Source organism: Ictidomys tridecemlineatus, unplaced genomic scaffold, assembly GCF_052094955.1.
Source record: "Ictidomys tridecemlineatus isolate mIctTri1 unplaced genomic scaffold, mIctTri1.hap1 Scaffold_216, whole genome shotgun sequence".
Lineage (NCBI taxonomy): Eukaryota > Metazoa > Chordata > Mammalia > Rodentia > Sciuridae > Ictidomys > Ictidomys tridecemlineatus.
In genome coordinates, this window is record NW_027521864.1 from 198,668 (window position 1) to 208,095 (window position 9,428).

A 9,428-nucleotide genomic window follows, 5' to 3' on the forward strand; every position below is an offset into this window, starting at 1 on the left:
TATTTCTCTAATAGAGCTGGTCTTTCTTTCTCATGTTGTTGGTCTCTCTCTCTCAAGTAGTTGTTTTATCTCTCTCTTGTAGTTGGTCTCTCTCTCTCATGGAGCTGGTCTCTCTCTCTCTCTTGGAGCTGGTTTTCTCTCTTTGAGTTGTTCTCACTCATGGAGCTGGTCTCACTCTCTCCGGAACCTGGTCTCTCTCATGAAGGTTGTCTCTCTTTCAGGTATCTGGTCTCTCTCATTGAGCTGGTCTCTCTCTCATGGAGCTGGTATCTTTCCCATGGAGCTGGTCTCTCGCTCTCATGGAGCTGGTCCCTCCAATGGGGCTGGTCTCTCACTCTCATGGAGCTGGTCTCTCTCTCTCATGGATCTGGTCTCTGTTATGTAGCTAGTTTCTCTCATGGACATGGTCTCTCTCAGGGAGCGGGTCTCTCTCTCTGAGAAAGCTCATCTGTCTCTCATGGAGCTGGACTCTTAATGGAGCTGGTCTTTCTCCCTCATAGAGCTGGTCTCTCTCTCACAGAACTGGTATCTCTCCAGGAGCTGGTCTCCCTCTCTCATGGACCTGGTCTCTCTCTTATGGAGCTGGTTTCTCTCTCATGGATCTTGTCTCTCTATCTCATGCAGCTGGTCTCTTCTATCGAGCTGGTCTCTCTCTCTCATGGAGAAGGTCTCTCTCATGGAGCTAGTTTCTCTCTCTCAGGGAGCTGGTCTCTCTCATGCAGCTGGTGTCTCACTCTCATGGAGCTGATTTCTGTCTCTCATAAAACTGCTCACCCTCATGGAGCTGGTCTCTCTCTTTCATGGAGCTGATCTTTCTCATTATGCTGGTCTCTCTCATAGAGCTGGTCTCTCTCTAATGGAGCTCGTTTCTCCCATGGAGCTGATCTCTCTCTCAGGGAACTGGTCTCTCTCGTGGAGCTTGTATCTCTCATGGAGATGGTCTCTCTTTCATTGAGCTGGTCCCACTCTTATGGAGCTGGTCTCTCTCATGGAACTGGTCTCTCTCTCTTATGGATCTCTTCTCTCTTTCTCATGGAGCTGGTCTCTCTCTCTCATGGATCTGGTCTCTCTCTCATGGAGCTTGTCACTCTCATGTAGCTGGTCTCTCGCTCTCAGGAAAAGTGGTCTCTCTCAAGGAGCTGGTCTCTCTCTAAGGGAGATGGTCTCTCTCATGGATCTGATTTCTCTTTCTTGGACCTGGTCTTACTCTCATCTGGTCTTACTCTCATTGAACTGGTGTCTCTCATGGAGCTGATCTCTCTTTCTCAGGAAGCTGGTCTCTATCTGGAAGCTATTATCTCTGTCAGGGATCTGGTCTCTCACATGAGGGTGGTCTCTCTCTCTCATGGAAATGATCTCTCTCTCATGGAGCTGGACTCTCTCTCTCATTATGCTTGTCTTTCTGTCATTGAGCTTGTTTCTCTCTCATGGAGCTGGTCCCTTTCTCTCATGGAGCCTATATCCCTCTCTCTTGTAGCTGGTCTCTGTCATGGAGCTGGTCTCTCTCTATCATGGAGCTGGTCTCTTTCATAAAGCTGGTCGCTCTCTCTCAAGAAGCTGGTCTCTCTCATGGTACTGGTACCTCTCTCTCATGGAGCTTGTATCTCTCTCTCAGGGAGATGGTCCCTCTCATGGAGCTGGTCTCTCTCTCATGGTGCTATTCTGTCTCCAATGGAGCTAATCTCTCCCATGGAGCTGGTCTCTAACTCTCATGGAGCTGTTCTGTCTCATGGAGCTGGTCTCTCTCTCATGAAAATGGTATCTGCCAAGGAGCTGGTGTCCTTCTTTAATCTAGCTGGTCTCTTTTTCACATGGAGCTGATCTCTCTTTCTCATTAATCTGGTCTCTCTATCTCATGCAGCTGGTCTCTTCTATCGAGCTGGTCTCTCTCTCTCATGGACAAGGTCTCTCTCATGGAGCTAGTTTCTCTCTCTCAGGGAGCTGGTCTCTCTCATGCGGCTGGTGTCTCACTCTCATGGAGCTGATTTCTGTCTCTCATAAAGCTGGCCCCCTCATGGAGCTGGTCTCTCTCTTTCATGGAGCTGATCTTTCTCATAAAGCTGGTCTCTCTCATAGAGCTGGACTCTCTCTAATGGAGCTCGTTTCTCCCATGGAGCTGATCTCTCTCTCAGGGAACTGGTCTCTCTCGTGGAGCTTGTATCTCTCATGGAGATGGTCTCTCTTTCATGGAGGTGGTCCCACTCTCATAGAGCTGGTCTCTCTCATGGAACTGGTCTCTCTCTCTCATGGATCTCTTCTCTCTCTCTCATGGAGCTGGTATCTCTCTCTCATAGATCTGGTCTCTCTCTCATGTAGCTGGTCACTATAATGGAGCTGGTCTCTCGCTCTCAGGGAGCTGGTCTCTCTCATGAAGCTGGTCTCTCTCTCAGGGAGATAGTCTCTCTCATGGATCTGATTTCTCTCTCTTGGATCTGGTCTTACTCTCATTGAACTGGTCTTTCTCATGGAGCTGGTCTCTGTCATGGAGCTGTTGTCTCTCTATCATGGAGCTGTTCTCTTTCATAAAGCTGGTCGCTCTCTCTCAAGAAGCTGGTCTCTGTCATGGTGCTGGTCCCTCTCTCTTATGGAGCTTGTATCTCTCTCTCAGGGAGATGGTCCCTCTCATGGAGCTGGTCTCTCTCTCATGGTGCTATTCTGTCTCTCATGGAGCTAATCTCTCCCATGGAGCTGGTCTGTATCCCTCATGGAGCTGCTCTGTCTCATGGAGCTGGTCTCTCTCTCATGAAAATGGTATCTCAACAGGAGCTGGTGTCCTTCTTTCATCTAGCTTGTCTCTCTTTCACATGGAGCTGGTCTCTCTCTCTCATTGATCTGGTCTCTATATCTCATGCAGCTCGTCTCTTCTATCGAGCTGGTCTCTCTCTCTCTCATGGAGAAGGTCTCTCTCATGTAGCTCATTTCTCTCTCTCTCAGGGAGCTGGTTTCTCTCATGGAGATGGTGTCTCTCTCTCTTGGAGCTGATCTCTGTCTCTCATGAAGCTGGTCTCCCTTATATAGCTGGTCTCTCTCTTTCATTGAGCTGCTCTTTCTCATAAAGCTGGTATCTCTCGTGGAGCTGGTCTCTCTCTCATGGAACTGGTTTCTCCATGGAGCTGATCTCTTTCTCAGGGAACTGCTCTCTCTCATGGAGCTGGTTTCTCTCATGAAGCTGGTCTCTCACTCTCAGGAAGCTGGTCTCTCTCATGGACCTGGTATCTCTCGAGCAACTGGTCTCTCTCATTGAACCGGTCTCTCTTTCATGGAGCTGGTATTTCTCAGGAAGCTGGTCTCCCTCTCTCATGGAGCTGGTCTTTGTTTCATGGAGCTTGTATCTCTCAGGGTGCTTGTCTTTCTCTCTCATGTAGGTGGTCTCTGTCTCATTGAGAAGGTCTCGCCCATGAAGCTTGTTTTTCTCAGGAAGCTAATCTCTCTCTCATGGAGCTGGTCTCTCTCTCTCATGGAGCTGGTCTCTCTCTCATGGAGCTGGTCATTCTCATGGAGGTGGTCTCTTTCTCTCACGGAGCTCTTCTGTCTCATGAAGCTGGTCTCTCTTTCAGGGATCTGGTCTTTCTCATGGAGCTGGTCTCTCTCTCGTGGATCTTGTCTCTCTTGGAGATGGTCTCACTCTCTCAGGAAGCTTGTCTGTCTCTCATGGCGCTGCTCTCTTCCATGCAGATGGTGTCTCTCTCTCATGGAGCTCGTCTCACTCTCATTGAGCTAATATCTCTCATGGAGCTGGACTCTCTCTCTCAAAATGCTGGTCTCTCTCATGTAGCTGGTCTCTCTCATGGAGGTGATCTCTCTCTCTCTCAGGGAACTGGTCTGTCTCTCATGGACCTGGTCTCTCCAATATAGCTGGTCTTTCTCTCTTATGGAGCTTCTTTCTCTCATGGAGCTCTTCTCTCTCTCTCTCATGTAGCTGGACTCTCTCTCATTGAGCTAATGTCTCTCATAAAGCTGGTCTTTCTTTCTCTCTCTGGAAGCTGGTGTTTCTCATGGAGCTGCTCTCTCTCTCAGGGAGCTGGTGTCTTTAAGGGAGCTGGTCTCCCTCTCTCATGGAGCTGGTCTCTCTTTCATGGAGCTGATTTCTCTCTCATGGAGCTAGTCTCTCTCTCTCTCTCATGGAGCTGGTCTTTCTCTGTCAGGGAGTTCGTCTCTCTTTCTCAGGGAGCTGGTCTCTCTCTCATGGAGCTGGTTTCTTCCATGGAGCTGGTCTCCCTTTATAATGGAGCTGGTCTCTTTCATGGAGCTGATCTGTCTCTCTTGGAGCTGATCTCTCTCTCAATGAGCTGGTCTCTTTCATGGAGCTGCTTTCTCTCTGAGGGAGCTGCTCTCTCTCATGGAGCTGGACTCTCACTATCATGGAGCTGATCTCTGTCTCTCATGGAGCTGGTCTCTCTCTTGGAGCTGGTCTCTCTCTTTCAGGAAGCTGGTCTCTCTCATGAAGCTGCTGTCTCTCTCATAGAGCTGGTCTCCCTGATGGAGCTGGTGTCTCTCTTTCATGGATCTGTTCTTTCTCATAAAGCTGGTCTCTCTCATGGAGCTGGTCTCTCTATCATGGAAATGGTCTCTCCCATGGAGCTATCTCTCTCTCAGGCAGCTGGTCTCTCTAATGGAGCTGGTCTCTCTCGTGAAGCTGGTCTCTCTATCTCAAGGAGCGGGTCTCTCTCATGGAGATGGTATCTCTTGTGGAGCTTGTCTCTCTCTTGGGGCATCTCTCTCTCTCATGGAGGTGGTCTCTCTCTCATGAATCTCTTCCCTCTCATTGAGCTGGTACCACTCATGGAGCAGCTCACTCTCTCTCATGGAGCGGGTCTCTCTCATTGAGGTGGTCTCTCTCTTATGGAACTGGTCTCTCTCATGGAGCTGGTCTCTCTCTTTCATGGAGCTGCTCTATTATGAAGCTGCTCTCCCACTCATGAATCTAGTCTCTCCTAGGGAGGTGGTCTCTCTGTTTAATGGAGCTGGTTTCTGTCTCATGGAGCTGGTCTCTCTCTCATGGAGCTCGTCTCTCTCTCTCATGCAGTTGTTCTTTCATTCTCATGGATATGGTCTGTCTCTCATGGAGGTGGTCACTCTCATATAGCTGGTCTCTCTCTCTCAGGAAGCTGGTCTCTCTCATGGAGCTGGTCTATCTCTCATGGCGCTGCTCTTTCCCATAGAGCTGGTCTCTCTCTCTCATGGAGCTGCTCTCCCTCATGGAGCTAGTCTCTCTCTCTCATGGAGCTGATCTCTCTCTCATTGAGCTAATATATCTAATGGAGCTTGCCTCTCTCTTTCTGGAAGCTGGTCTTTCTCATGGAGCTGGTCTCACTCTCAGGGAGCTGGTCTCTCTCATGGAGCTGGTCTCTCCCTCATTGAGCTTCTCTGTCCCTCTCAGAGAGCTGGTCTGTCTCTCATGGAGCTGGTCTCTCCAACAGAGCTTGTCTGTCTCACTCATGGAGCTAATCTCTCTCATTGAGCTGGTCTCTGCCTCTCTCATGGAGCTGGTCTCTCTCTCATTGAGGTAATGTCTCTAATAAAGCTGGTCTCTTTCTTTTTAGACGCTGGTGTCTCTCATGGAGCTTCTCTCTCTCTCATGGAACTGTTCTCTCTTTCTAATGGAGCTTGTCTCTCAATCTCATAGAGCTGGTCTCTCTCTCATGGAGTTGTTCATTCTCATGGAGCTTTTGCCCTCTCAGAGACAATGTCTCTCTCATGGAGCTGGTCTCTGTTTCAGTTATCTAGTCTCTCACATGGAGCTGGTCTCTCTCTCATTGAGCTTGTCTTTCTCTCATGGAGCTGGTCTCTCTCTCTCAGGGATCTGGTTTTTTTCTCAGGGCACTGCTCTCTTTCATGGTGCTGATTACCTCTCATGCAGCTGGTCTCTCTCTCATGGAGCCGATCTCTCTCATGGAGCTGGACACTTTTTCTCAGAAAGCTGGTCTCTCTCATGGAGCTGGTCTCTCTCTCACGGAACTGGTCTCTCTCTGTCAGGGAGCTGGTCTGTCTCTCATGGCGCTGCTCTCTTTCATGGAGCTTGTCTCTCTCTCTCATGGAATTGGTCTCTCTCATGGAGCTTGTCTCTCTCTCATGAAGCTGGTCTTTCTCATGGAGCTGGACTCTCTCTCACGGAACTGGTCTCTCTCTGTCAGGATGCTGGTCTGTCTCTCATGGCGCTGCTCTCTTTCATGGAGCTTGTCTCTCTCTCTCATGGAATTGGTCTATCTCATGGAGCTCGTCTCTTTCTTATGAAGCTGGTCTTTCTCATGGAGCTGGACTCTTTGTTCAGATCTGGTCTCCCTCATGGACCTGGTTTCTCTCTCATGGTTCTGGTCTCTCTCATAGAGCTTGTCTCTCTCTCAAAGAGCTGGACTTTATTTTTCTCGTGAAGCTGGTCACTCTCTCATGTATTTGTTCTCTTCCTCTCATGGAGCTGGTCTCTCTCTCAAGGAGCTGTCTCTCTCATGGAACTGGAAACTTTCTCTCACGAAGCTGGGCTCTCTCATGGAGCAGGTCTCTCTCTCATGGAACTGGTCTCTCTCATGGAGCTGGTCTCTCTCTCAGGAACTTGACTCTATTTCTCTAATAGAGCTGGTCTTTCTCTCTCATGTTGTTGGTCTCTCTCTCTCAAGTAGTTGTTTTGTCTCTCTCTTGTAGTTGGTCTCTCTCTCTCATGAAGCTCGTCTCTGTCTCATTGAGCTAATATCTCTCATGGAGCTGGAATCTCTCTCAAAATGCTGGTCTATCTCATGTAGCTTTCTCTCTCATGGAGGTGATCTCTCTCTCTCAGGGAACTGGTCTGTGTCTCATGGACCTGGTCTCTCCAATATAGCTGGTCTTTCTCTCTTATGGAGCTTCTTTCCCTCATGGAGCTCTTCTCTCTCTCTCATGTAGCTGGACTCTCTCTCATTGAGCTAATGTCTCTCATAAAGCTGGTCTTTCTCTCTCTCTCTGGAAGCTGGTGTCTTTCATGGAGCTTGTCTCTCTCTCAGAGAGCTGGTATCTCTAAGGAAGCTGGTCTCCCTCTCTCATGGAACAGGTCTCTCTCTTATTGAGCTGATTTCTCTCTCATGGAGCTAGTCTCTTTCTCTCTCTTGGAGTTGGTCTTTCTCTGTCAGGGAGTTCGTCTTTCTCGCTCAGGGAGCTGGTCTCTCTCGCATGGAGCTGGTTTCTTCCAGGGAGCTGGTCTCTCTTTATAATGGAGCTGGTCTCTGTCATGGAGCTGATCTGTCTCTCTTGAAGCTGATCTCTCTCTCAATGAGCTGGTCTCTGTCATGGAGCTGGTTTCTCTCTGAGGGAGCTGCTCTCTCTTATGGAGGTGGACTCTCACTATCATGGAGCTGATCTCTGTCTCTCATGGAGCTGCTCTCTCTCATGGAGCTGGTCTCCCTCTCATGGATCTGGTCTCTCCTAGGGAGCTTGTCTCTCTGTTTAATGGAGCTGGTTTCTGTCTCATGGAGCTGGTCTTTCATGGAGCTCGTCTCTCTCTCTGTCATGGAGTTGTTCTCTCACTCTCATGGATCTGGTCTATCTCTCATGGAGCTGGTCACTCTTATGTAGCTGGTCTCTCTCTCTCAGAAAGCTGGTCTCTCTCATTGAGCTGGTCTATCTCTCATGGCGCTGCTCTCTCCGATAGAGCTGGTCTCTTTCTCTCATGGAGCTGCTCTCCCTCATGGAGCTGGTCTCTCTCTCTCTCATGGAGCTGGTCTCTCTCTCATTGAGCTAAAATATCTAATGGAGCTTGCCTCTCTCTTTCTGGAAGCTGGTCTTTCTCATGGAGCTGGTCTCTCTCTCAGGGAGCTGGTCTCTCTCATGGAGCTGGTCTCTCCCTCATCGAGCTGCTCTCTCCCTCTCAGGGAGCTGGTCTGTGTCTCATGGAGCTGGTCTCTCCAACAGAGCTTTTCTGTCTCACTCATGGGGCTGGTCTCTCTCAGTGAGCTGGTCTCTCCCTCTCTCATGGAGCTGGTCTCTCTCTCATTGAGGTAATTTCTCTAATAAAGCTGGTCTCTATCTCTTTAGAAGCTGGTGTCTCTCATGGAGCTTCTCTCTCTCATGGAGATTGTCACTCTCTCATAAAGCTGTTCTCTCTCTCTAATGGAGCTTGTCTCTCAATCTCATTGAGCTGGCCTCTCTCTCATGGAGCTGTTCATTCTCATGGAGCTGGTTGCTCTCTCTCAGAGACCATGTCTCTCTCATGGAGCTGGTCTCTGTTTCAGAGATGTAGTCTCTCACATGGAGCTGGTCTCTCTCTCATAGAGCTTGTCTCTCTCTCATGGAGCTGGTCTCTCTCTCTGAGAAAGCTAGTCTGTTTCTCATGGCGCTGCTCTCTTTCATGGAGCTGGTCTCCTCTCATGGAGCTGATCTCTCTCTAATGGAGACGGCCTCTCTCATGGAGCTGGACTCTTCTTCTCAGAAAGCTGGTCTCTCTCATGAAGCTGGTCTCTCTCTCATGGAACTGGCCTCTCTGTATCAGAGAGCTGGTCTGTCTCTCATGGCGCTGCTCTCTTTCATGAAGCTTGTCTATCTCTCTCATGGAATTGGTCTCTCTCATGGAGGTGGCCTCTCACTCATGGAGCCGGTCTTTCTTATTGAGCTGGACTCGTTTTCTGAGAAAGCTGGTCTCTCTCATGTAGCTGGTCTCTCTCTCATGGAACTGGCCTCTCTCTATCAGGGAGCTGGTCTGTCTCTCATGGCGCTGCTCTCTTTCATGAAGTTTGTCTCTCTCTCTCATGGAATTGGTCTCTCTCATGGAGCTGGTCTCTCTCTCATGAAGCTGGTCTATCTCATGGAGCTGGACTCTTTGTTCAGAGCTGGTCTCCTTCATGGACCTGGTTTCTTTCTCATGGAGCTGGTCTCTCTCATGGAGCTTGTCTCTCTCTCAAGAAGCTGGACTTTATTTTTCTCGTGAAGTTGGTCACTCTCTCATGTATTTGTTCTCTTTCTCTCATGGAGCTGGTCTCTCTCTTGGAGCTGGTCTCTCTCTCAGGAACTTGACTCTATTTCTCTAATAGAGCTGGTCTTTCTCTCTCATGTTGTTGGTCTCTCGCTCTCAAGTAGTTGTTTTATCTCTCTCTTGTAGTTGGTCTCTCTCTTTCATGAAGCTGGTCTCTCTCTCTCTCTTGGAGCTGCTCTTTCTCTCTTTTACTTGTTCTCACTCATGGAGCTGGTCTCACTCTTTCTGGAACCTGGTCTCTTTCATGAAAGTCGTCTCTCTTTCAGGTTCTGGTCTCTCTCATTGAGCTGGTCTCTCTCTCATGGAGCTGGTATCTTTCACATGGAGCTGGTCTCTCGCTCTCATGGAGCTGGTCTCTCCAATGGGGCTGGTCTCTCACTCTCATGGAGCTGGTCTCTCTTTCTCATGGAGCTGGTCTCTCTCATTGAGCTAGTTTCTCTCATGGGCATGGTCTCTCTCAGGGAGCTGGTCTTTCTCTCTGAGAAAGCTCGTC